Raw genomic sequence first — 12847 nt, forward strand, 5'->3', positions numbered from 1 at the left:
ACCCACACACGCCCCCCCGCTCTCTGATCTCCAGACACCGGCCACTTATCCTCACGGATCGGCCCGTACCTCCACCCAAACCAGACACATCAAACCTCCGCTGTCCTACATCACAAAACCACAAGAAGAAATCACTGAAGCCAAGCTCAAGACTAGAGAACGCTTTCAAATAAGAGTTCATCTGCAAACATACCATCACCATCAGTGGAGAAATATTACCTCCACCTAAACCAGACACATCAAAACCCTCCACTGTCTTACATCACAAAACCACAAGAAGAAATCACGGACCCACTTTATTTTAGCTGGCCTAACTACTATGTACTAACATTGTAATTAATAATTTGATACAATGCACTTATTGTGTACATACATGTTTTTACATTGTGCTTACATTTTCAAAATGACCTGCATGTAATTACGTCTGTAAATAATTTCTGTAAATACACAGTTGGCACTTCCCTTACACCTAACCCTACCCTTAAACTGACCCACACCACCACACCTGACCCTAACTCTACCCTTAAACTGACACACACCACCACACCTGTCCCTAACTCTACCCTTAAACTGACCCACACCACCACACCTGACCCTAACTCTACCCTTAAACTGACACACACCACCAGACCTGTCCCTAACTCTACCCTTAAACTGACACACACCACCACACCTGACCCTAACTCTACCCTTAAACTGACCCACACCACCACACCTGACCCTAACTCTACCCTTAAACTGACACACACCACCACACCTGACCCTAACTCTACCCTTAAACTGACCCACACCACCACACCTGACCCTAACTCTACCCTTAAACTGACCCACACCACCACACCTGACCCTAACTCTACCCTTAAACTGACACACACCACCACACCTGACCCTAACTCTACCCTTAAACTGACACACACCACCACACCTGACCCTAACTCTACCCTTAAACTGACACACACCACCACACCTGACCCTAACCCTACCCTTAAACTGACCCACACCACCACACCTGACCCTAACTCTACCCTTAAACTGACACACACCACCACACCTGACCCTAACTCTACCCTTAAACTGACCCACACCACCACACCTGACCCTAACTCTACTCTTAAACTGACCCACACCACCACACCTGACCCTAACTCTACCCTTAAACTGACACACACCACCACACCTGACCCTAACTCTACACTTAAACTGACACACACCACCACACCTGACCCTAACTCTACCCTTAAACTGAACCACACCACCACACCTGACCCTAACTCTACTCTTAAACTGACACACACCACCACACCTGACCCTAACTCTACCCTTAAACTGACCCACACCACCACACCTGACCCTAACTCTACTCTTAAACTGACACACACCACCACACCTGTCCCTAACTCTACTCTTAAACTGACACACACCACCACACCTGACCCTAACTCTACCCTTAAACTGACACACACCACCACACCTGACCCTAACTCTACCCTTAAACTGACCCACACCACTACACCTGACCCTAACTCTACCCTTAAACTGACTCACACCACCACACCACACCTGACCCTAACTCTACCCTTAAACTGACCCACACCACCACACCTGACCCTAACTCTACCCTTAAACTGACCCACACCACCACACCTGTCCCTAACTCTACTCTTAAACTGACCCACACCACCACACCTGACCCTAACTCTACCCTTAAACTGACCCACACCACCACACCTGACCCTAACTCTACCCTTAAACTGACCCACACCACCACACCTGACCCTAACTCTACCCTTAAACTGACCCACACCACCACACCTGACCCTAACTCTACCCTTAAACTGACCCACACCACCACACCTGACCCTAACTCTACCCTTAAACTGACACACACCACCACACCTGTGCCTAAGTCTAACCTTAAACTGACACACACCACCACACCTGTCCCTAACTCTACCCTTAAACTGACCCACACCACCACACCTGACCCTAACTCTACTCTTAAACTGACCCACACCACCACACCTGACCCTAACTCTACCCTTAAACTGACACACACCACCACACCTGTGCCTAAGTCTACCCTTAAACTGACACACACCACCACACCTGTCCCTAACTCTACCCTTAAACTGACCCACACCACCACACCTGACCCTAACTCTACTCTTAAACTGACCCACACCACCACACCTGTCCCTAACTCTACCCTTAAACTGACCCACACCACCACACCTGACCCTAACTCTACCCTTAAACTGACCCACACCACCACACCTGACCCTAACTCTACTCTTAAACTGACACACACCACCACACCTGACCCTAACTCTACCCTTAAACTGACCCACACCACCACACCTGACCCTAACTCTACCCTTAAACTGACCCACACCACCACACCTGTCCCTAACCCTACCCTTAAACTGACCCACACCACCACACCTGACCCTAACTCTACTCTTAAACTGACCCACACCACCACACCTGTCCCTAACTCTACCCTTAAACTGACCCACACCACCACACCTGACCCTAACTCTACCCTTAAACTGACCCACACCACCACACCTGTCCCTAACTCTACCCTTAAACTGACCCACACCACCACACCTGTCCCTAACTCTACCCTTAAACTGACCCACACCACCACACCTGTCCCTAACTCTACCCTTAAACTGACCCACACCACCACACCTGTCCCTAACTCTACCCTTAAACTGACCCACACCACCACACCTGACCCTAACTCTACCCTTAAACTGACCCACACCACCACACCTGTCCCTAACTCTACCCTTAAACTGACCCACACCACCACACCTGACCCTAACTCTACCCTTAAACTGACCCACACCACCACACCTGACCCTAACTCTACCCTTAAACTGACACACACCACCACACCTGTCCCTAACTCTACCCTTAAACTGACCCACACCACCACACCTGACCCTAACTCTACCCTTAAACTGACCCACACCACCACACCTGACCCTAACTCTACCCTTAAACTGACACACACCACCACACCTGACCCTAACTCTACCCTTAAACTGACACACACCACCACACCTGTCTCTAACTCTACCCTTAAACTGACCCACACCACCACACCTGTCTCTAACTCTACCCTTAAACTGACCCACACCACCACACCTGACCCTAACTCTACCCTTAAACTGACCCACACCACCACACCTGTCCCTAACTCTACCCTTAAACTGACCCACACCACCACACCTGACCCTAACTCTACCCTTAAACTGACCCATATGACCACACCTGACCCTAACTGTACCCTTAAACTGACCCACACCACCACACCTGTCCCTAACTCTACCCTTAAACTGACCCATATGACCACACCTGTCCCTAACTGTACCCTTAAACTGACCCACACCACCACACCTGTCCCTAACTCTACCCTTAAACTGACACACACCACCACACCTGTCCCTAACTCTACCCTTAAACTGACACACACCACCACACCTGACCCTAACTCTACCCTTAAACTGACCCACACCACCACACCTGTCCCTAACTCTACCCTTAAACTGACCCACACCACCACACCTGTCCCTAACTCTACCCTTAAACTGACACACACCACCACACCTGTCCCTAACTCTACCCTTAAACTGACCCACACCACCACACCTGACCCTAACTCTACCCTTAAACTGACACACACCACCACACCTGACCCTAACTCTACCCTTAAACTGACCCACACCACCACACCTGTCCCTAACTCTACCCTTAAACTGACCCACACCACCACACCTGACCCTAACTCTACCCTTAAACTGACCCACACAACCACACCTGTCCCTAACTCTACCCTTAAACTGACCCACACCACCACACCTGTCCCTAACTCTACCCTTAAACTGACCCACACCACCACACCTGACCCTAACTCTACCCTTAAACTGACCCACACCACCACACCTGACCCTAACTCTACCCTTAAACTGACCCACACCACCACACCTGACCCTAACTCTACCCTTAAACTGACCCACACCACCACACCTGTCCCTAACTCTACCCTTAAACTGACCCACACCACCACACCTGTCCCTAACTCTACCCTTAAACTGACCCACACCACCACACCTGTCCCTAACTCTACCCTTAAACTGACCCACACCACCACACCTGTCCCTAACTCTACCCTTAAACTGACCCACACCACCACACCTGACCCTAACTCTACCCTTAAACTGACCCACACCACCACACCTGACCCTAACTCTACCCTTAAACTGACCCACACCACCACACCTGTCCCTAACTCTACCCTTAAACTGACCCACACCACCACACCTGTCCCTAACTCTACCCTTAAACTGACCCACACCACCACACCTGTCCCTAACTCTACCCTTAAACTGACCCACACCACCACACCTGACCCTAACTCTACCCTTAAACTGACCCACACCACCACACCTGACCCTAACTCTACCCTTAAACTGACCCACACCACCACACCTGTCCCTAACTCTACCCTTAAACTGACCCACACCACCACACCTGTCCCTAACTCTACCCTTAAACTGACCCACACCACCACACCTGTCCCTAACTCTACCCTTAAACTGACCCACACCACCACACCTGACCCTAACTCTACCCTTAAACTGACCCACACCACCACACCTGACCCTAACTCTACCCTTAAACTGACCCACACCACCACACCTGACCCTAACTCTACCCTTAAACTGACCCACACCACCACACCTGTCCCTAACTCTACCCTTAAACTGACACACACCACCACACCTGTCCCTAACTCTACCCTTAAACTGACCCACACCACCACACCTGTCCCTAACTCTACCCTTAAACTGACCCACACCACCACACCTGACCCTAACTCTACCCTTAAACTGACCCACACCACCACACCTGTCCCTAACTCTACCCTTAAACTGACCCACACCACCACACCTGACCCTAACTCTACCCGTATCCACCTCAACATCAGCAATAGTGCTTTGCAATACAATTTGAACACAGTAAATATATAGTAGTTAAGGCCACCTAATATAAAGTGGCTTTCAAATAAGACTTAATCCGCAAACATACCATCAGTGGAGAAATATTACAGCGTTTACTGTTCAAACCACACAATGTTGACGCTAAAATGTTATTTAGACCAAAAAAAAACACTTACTTTGAAGAATCCGATATATAAACTTAAATTCCATAGCTTGTTGGTGAAATGTATATAATTCTCAATAAAAGTAGAAATATATCTGCTAATAAACTGCTAGAAAATGCCACAAGGACATTTATAGAAGAGTAGAAAATATGATATACGATCATTATTACCAAGATAAAAAATTATATTCAAAATAAACAATGAGAAATGTCATGAAAGAATTTGAAAGTGTGTGTGTGTGTGTGTGTGTGTGTGTGTGTGTGTGTGTGTGTGTGTGTGTGTGTGTGTGTGTGTGTGTGTGTGTGTGTGTGTGTGTGTGTGTGTGTGTGTGTGTGTGTTTTATTTTATAGTATCTGGGTCAGTATCCCCAAAATAACCTGAAATATAATAAAGCAGCTCTGAAATAAAGTCAGAATTTATTATAAAGTTATTTTTTTAGGATATGTTGGATCAAATGTGGTAAAAATAAATGAACAATTAAAGTGAAAATCAAGAAAATCCACAAGAACATATTTATAAGTATAAAAATATGCTATGTGATTATTATTATCATCAAGATGGAATAGAAAAAATCTATATATGTCATGAAAAAATGTGATTATATCATGTGAAATATATAACGTATAAAATACTTTTCTGCTAATATATATATACCTGAAATAAAATAAAGCAGCTCTCAAATAAAGTCAGATTTTATTATTAAGTGAGTCTAAGTTATTTTGAATCAAATAGTGGTAATATATAATAATAACTGACCCATAATAACAATAAAAGTGAAAAGAAACTAAAAAAACATAATAATAATTATAGCTAATCTATTCAAATAACTAAAGTAAAGAATGAAATGCTTTGTATAATAAAATGAGAAGATAGAGGTACTATATTACATAATTACTGGTTGGTTTTAATGTGACGTGCAGATCACTGTGCTGATAAAAGTTCATTTAAGCGCCGATACTTTCTATAATTTAAGAGTTCATTAGGAGAAACAGCCAAGCTCTCCCTCCTAAAGAAGGCAATTATTGCTTTCATAATTGACAGTTACATCTTTTTAATTACATGATGGCTCAAGCTGTAATGAGGCGAGTGAATGATGCAAGTAGCAAAAAGTCAAGAAAATAATTATCAGTGGGTTTTATCAGCGGGGTGCGATTGCTTTCACAGTGTGTGTGTGTGTTTGTGTCTGTGTGTGTGATTCCTAAACAAGCGGAGAACTCAATTAACACCACAGCAAGAGCAGGCGAAATAATCCATAAACGCCCGAGGCTGCACAAATCTGTGGAAACACAACCGTACGGGGGTCCACGTGTACAGGACCCGCATTTAACACACAATATTCCCCATTATAATAATTAATGCGCAGAATAAAGGGGCGGAGCCTGGTCGAGTTAGTTAGTAGTGTGTTGAAACAAAGGGGCGGGACATTTCGTTCCACACTGATCCAGCTGACCAATCAGAGCACAGTGTGCTTCTCAGAAGGCGGGGCTTCATAGAGACAGGAGCTAAACTGAGCGTTACTGACAGACTGGGAGGAGAGGAGCAGCAAACAATGGAGAATATGGGGATAATAATGCATGCAAAGCGTCTTTAATATTTCGACATGCAGTAATGCTGTTCTGGTGATGGTGCACATCAATAACTCATGTCTTTGTTGGCGATGTGACGCGTCTTCTGAAGGTGCTCTCTCTGAGAAAGCGCTCATAAATCCTCTTTATATGTTTCCTGGACGCGCAGAGACTAATGCGTCTATCAGATGCTTTATGGCTGCATTGTAGCTGCTCATACATGCCATAAAAGCATTGTAAAGTCTGCTTGGATGGAGTGCTTTTCTTTAGACCACTAATTGCTCACACAGCAAGACTCATTTTTACGGCTGTATTACCTCATCTCTTTATGGAAATATTTATGTTTCTGTCCAGAACGAAGGATTTTGGATGGAGGTTTGTCTGTAAACTGGCAAGATTGGATGATTTGATCAACAAAAACTAGTTTTGAATACACTGTAAAAAAAAAAAAATGAGGCAAATATTGAACTTTTGCAGTACAATCGACTTGGATGTTTAAGTTGTTTCAACTTAAATTATGTTTAACTGACTTTAAAAAATGAGTTACATCTTGTTTAACTAATTAAAAAAAGTTTAACATTTCTTAACTTATTTTGATGAGTTAAAACGATGATGAGTTAAAATTATTGAACATATAATTTGTACAGTGTACACAGTAAAAAAAATATTTAAAAAAAAGTTGCATTAAAAAATTTAGTTAATTAAAAATTAAAAATTTGAGTTAGTACAATGACATTTTTTGAGAATCGACAACCTTCATTAAAATATTATTAAAAGATTTTGTATTATTGAAAGTGTATAGAGTAATTGTGTGTTTTATTTGTGATGATGCAGCCAAATTGTGCTATTTTTATGTTTCATCAAATTTTTTATGTGGTTCAGATACAATAATATTTTGAGTTTCTATTTATTAAACAAATTTCCTTCATTGTATCAACTCAAATTTTTAATTTCAATAAACCCAAAATTTTAAGGCAACCAGGTTACTTACTTTTTTAAGTTAAAACAACATATTTTTTTTACAGTGTATGTAAAATAAAGTAATACGGCAAAATGCAAAATGGCAGTGTGTGAGTCACCGTAAACATGCCCTCATGCATTTGTTTCTCAGGTGTCGTGTTCACCTGAAGATTAAGAATTTCCCACAAGCGTCTTTGTAGCCGTTGTGTTCGTTTGCTTCTTAAACTCACAGGCTGGTAACTAAACTCCCGCACTCTTTGTTCAGAAGCACAAAAGACATGGTTTCTGTGGCTGGGAGTTGGACGACTGAGGGTTGGCAAGGTGTAAAACAAACTCAACCTAAGGCCATGCGCGCACTTTTAATTTGAGACGGGCCGTGTTTCTGCCAGGTAAATCTGTGCGGCACAAAGGGAGCACTAGAGGAGAAAAGAATGAGACTTAATTAGAGGCCGCTAACTAATGATGGGGTTTAAGCTTTCACTTTAAGAGCGGTCGCTGGAATGATTCGGAAAAACTCAAGCTTTCACTGTATTTACGTTTGGCTATTGTGAAGGGAATTCTGGGATAATTAAGCCTTGTCTGCTCACCAGTGCTGCGTTTGTATAGTAAAAATTATGAAATATTATTCCAGTGTAAAACAACTGTTTTCTATGTGAGTATATTATAAAATGACATTTATATCCTGTGATTAACGCTGAATTTACTCACCAAAGCTTCATTTTTTAAAATCAAAAATGCAGTAATTTTTTTAAACATATTTTGTAATGTAAAAACAGGCGTTCTCTATGTGAATATATCTTAAAATGTAATATTCCTGTGATTTTCAGCATTATTACTCCAATCTTCAGAGTCACATGATCCTTCACTAATCACTTAAATGTGACGGTTTGCTGCTCAAGAAACAGTTGTGATTATTATCAGTTCATATTTCTGTGGAAATCATGATACACTACCATTGAAAAGCTTGGGATGAGTAAGATTTCTTTTTAAAGGACACATTAAATTGATCAAAAGTGACATTATTGTTACAAAAAAGATCCTATTTGAGATACATGCAGTCCTATTGAACAGAAATAAAGCATCACCATATGCAACATTGATAATAATCTTTTATGAAGCAAATCTGAAGGATCATGTGACACTGGAGTAATGATGCTGAAAATCATAGGAATAAAGGACACTTTACTATATATTCACACTGATTTACATTACAAAAATCTTCCACACTCTAAAAAATGCTGAGTTGAAAATGGACAAACCCAGAAATTGGGTGGTTTGAACCCAGTTGATAGACCCATTTAAACAACCCGATTCCTGTGTTTGGCCACTTTTAACCCAACTTGGGTTGTTTTAAACGCAGCATTTTTTAGAGTGCACTATTTTTACAGTGTTTTGGATCAAATAAATGCCACTTTTGTGAGCAGAAAACACTAACCCGCTAGAGTAAAATCAGGAAGAAAATGACAAGTACTGCCAACGGCGCATAATGCGCAGCTCTATAAACACCTCAACGCTGGACCGTCAGTGTAATTCATTTAGCATGTAGATCTGATCCTGATTACCACCGAGATCTGTTCTGACCAAATATGGCTTTGGGGGGGGGAGAGAGAAAAACGTCTCTTTTTCCAATTACGATTGCACCAGATCGGCTGAAGAATGCTTTGAAACGAAACGCAAAGCCACAATTGATGCCAGCCATTTTTTGTGTGCATTCTCTCAAGTCGTCGGCAGGCTGTAAATCTTCAGAGAGTCGATATTCCAGCTCAGCTCAATGTCAGCGCTGGTTACGCCACCAAGATTGGGTCCCAAGATTGGGTCTGACCCCTGCACGCAATCCTCCTGCCCCGACACCCCTCGCCTCGCCTGCCTGCACTTTCCCTTCACATTACTTCTGCTATTCTAACTTTTCCACTTCTGAGCAGCATCAATTATGCACTAGAATAACACAGGCCCCAGCCCGGGCGATATGACATAAAGGCCGATTATGAGCGTGAATAATTCAGGCACCTTCGTGCCATGTAGCTCTTACCAGCGATACGGCGACAGAGCTAAAATACGGCACTTTTAGCTGGAGGGAAAGCCGTATTGTTGAGTTTCTGGGCATTGAGAAACTCACGGCACTTTGACAGACAGGATTTCTGTGGTGAACTGCTGACAAAGGGGAAAACATTGGGGGAACAAAGTCTACAGGCCAAAAAAAAGTATCCCTAAGCGTGCATGATTAACAATCAGCTTTTATTACACACTCTAAAAAATGCTGGGTTAAAAACAACCCAAGTTGGGTTGAAAATGGACAAACCCAGAAATTGGGTTGTTTGATTGTGTCCATTCACTGGGTTCAAACAACACAATTTCTGGGTTTGTCCATTTTCAACCCAACTTGGGTTGTTTTTAACCCAGCATTTTTTAGAGTGTAATGAGAAATTTGCCTTTGCACTGCAAACAAATAAATGATTTTGTCTTGTTTTCCAGCACATGCTAATCGAAACATTCTTAAATCAAGATGCATTTACTGGAGAAGAGAAATGACTGAAGAGATCGAGTCAGAAAAATGAGTTTGCGCTTAAAACAAGAACAAATATCAGCCAATGGAGTCAGAAAAATGAGTTTTTCATTTTTCATTGCTCAAGTAAATGCCTCTTGATTTAAGAATGTTTAGATATTAGACATTACACAGGTCCGTCCTACACCTCATCAAACCTCCACAGAAGTAACATTTGAACCCTGAGGTTTCACCGTCACCTTTGCCGCTTCACCGTGGCCGCCTTGACCTCATTTCTTCAGGATTGCGTGCGAAGGTTTGCCAGCACAGCTCGACTGTGAGATCGCAAACAGCTCTTAATATTTCATACACTCGCCGCCATCACACTCCGCTTCCCTGTCTACGCCAATCAAACGGCAGGAAGCGCTGCGCTACCATTGGCTGATCGACACCCCCAAAACACATCTCGGTCCTTCAGGACACACACACACACAAAGACACACACACACACACACACACACACAGAGAGAGAGAGACAAACACACGCACAGAGACACACACACACACACACACACACACACACACACACACACACACACACACACACACACACACACACACACACACACACACACACACACACACAAAAGGGGGAATAAAACAATGAAAGCCCGGTCCAAAATTTGATATATATATATATATATGGTCAAAAGCCCTCAAAATTAATTACAATATTTAAAATATATTTTATTGCACAATATTTAAATAAAACAATTTTTTATTATTTTATATATATATATATATATATATATATATATATATATATATATATATACATAAAATTATAATAATACATTTTGCAAAATAGTTTATATATATATATATATATATAAACATAAACTTATAATAATACATTTTGCAAAATAGTTCTAGAGTTTAAACTTAACATTCAACTTTCCAACTTCCCAAAAGTATATTATTATTATTATTATTATTATTATTATTATTATTATTATTATTATTATTATTATTATTATTATTATTATTATTATTATTATTATTTATTGTTAATATATGATGTATTACTTAAATTTCAATATTTGGTAAAATGCTCTCAAAAATTATTAAGAATAACAATAAAACTAAATCGCATGAATATTTAAATAATATATTTTACATTTTTTGCTAATCAAACACATTTTCATAATTTAAATGCATATATTTCATACATTAAAAAACATAAAACATAAAAACATAACTATATATACACAAAAATAAATATAAATTATAGTAATACATTTAGCAAAATAGTTTCAACTTAACTGTCAACTTCTTAAAATGATTTATTATTAATAAATAAAATTAAGATTCGCATCTTACCTATTTTAATTTTAATAGTGCAGATTTCTATGGCTAAATATTTTCTGCTTGATGCATCCGTTAATACAAAATGTATTATATTTACACATCAGTAAATTAATGAGAAGATTCCTGATGGTAAACACACACACACACACACACGCACGCATGCACGCACGCACACACACAGACACACACAAACACACACATTTAATTTTAGAAAATGTTGGAAAATTCCGTGTGATGCAAATATCCCAGGACTCCAGATATTTCCCACATCACGTACACCCTTAAAAATAAAGGTGCCAGGAAGAAGCAAAAATGATTAATGCCACCATTTTAGGTTCCCCAAAGAACCGTTTTGCGAAAGGTTCTTTAAAGAACCATTTTTTCTAAGCCTTTTATAGTCTAAAGAACCTTTTTGTGCAATGGAAAGGATCTTTGGATATTAAAGGACCCACACACCCTGCCAAAGAACCATTTAAGAACCATTTTTAAGTGTGTGGCCGACTATTTAATATTTGTACGATCTGCCACGAGCGGCAAGCTTTAGACCTCTGTCCTCACGGTCAATGAATCCACCTTCTCCATCTGGATGTGTGTGATCGGTATTAACTAACCGGCAGTAGCCACAACATTGGGCCTAAATCAAACACTCGGGTGCAGGAGACACCCCTGAAGCCCCCTAAAGCCCTGAGCCTATTACAGGAAATGTAAAGGGCCAGTAATCCCCGATTAGTCCAGAGAGAGAGGAGAGAGAAGTGCCCCAGATGGCCTTTCCGTGCGGACCGGACCATTGAGCACAGAGGGGGCCAAAAAACAGCTCGAGGTTTGGGAAGCACAGAGATCAGCCAAACAAACACGGCTTTAGAAACAGATGCGAAATCTCCTGGCGGGTCAGCGCCAACTCCTCATCTTCAGGAGCGTCTCGGTCAGAAACTCTGAGGAAGATTTAGAAAAGGACAATTAATGGCTTCTCAGGCGCTGAAGGAAGCAAATTTATAACCTAACAGTTTCTGCAGACTTCCAAAAACACTCCAGGGTTCCTCTTAAGTCTTATTTATCTCATTAGGCCTTTAACACTGATTAATATGAATGCCGAATGTGAGCGGGAAGGTTTCTATGGAGGAGAGGAAGGGGGATTAAAGAGGAAAGGGTTTTGTGTCAGTAGACAATGAGCCGATGGCTTTTTAAGCCCTTTAGTGACTCCACACCATTACCTCATGAATGAGGAGACCTCGAGTCACTTTACTCCCAGAGACACTAAACAAACAGAGCTCTGTCCGACCGCAAACATCTCCTCCA

At 41.6% G+C, this 12847-nt stretch overlaps 1 protein-coding gene across 1 annotated transcript in view; it reads right to left on the reverse strand.

Moving 5' to 3' along the window:
- efna5b (ephrin-A5b) overlaps positions 1–12847 on the reverse strand; it is a 185151-nt gene that overhangs the window by 159926 nt on the left and 12378 nt on the right. The window lies entirely within an intron of this gene.

The sequence above is a fragment of the Pseudorasbora parva genome, chromosome 13, assembly GCF_024679245.1.
Source record: "Pseudorasbora parva isolate DD20220531a chromosome 13, ASM2467924v1, whole genome shotgun sequence".
Classification (NCBI taxonomy): domain Eukaryota; kingdom Metazoa; phylum Chordata; class Actinopteri; order Cypriniformes; family Gobionidae; genus Pseudorasbora; species Pseudorasbora parva.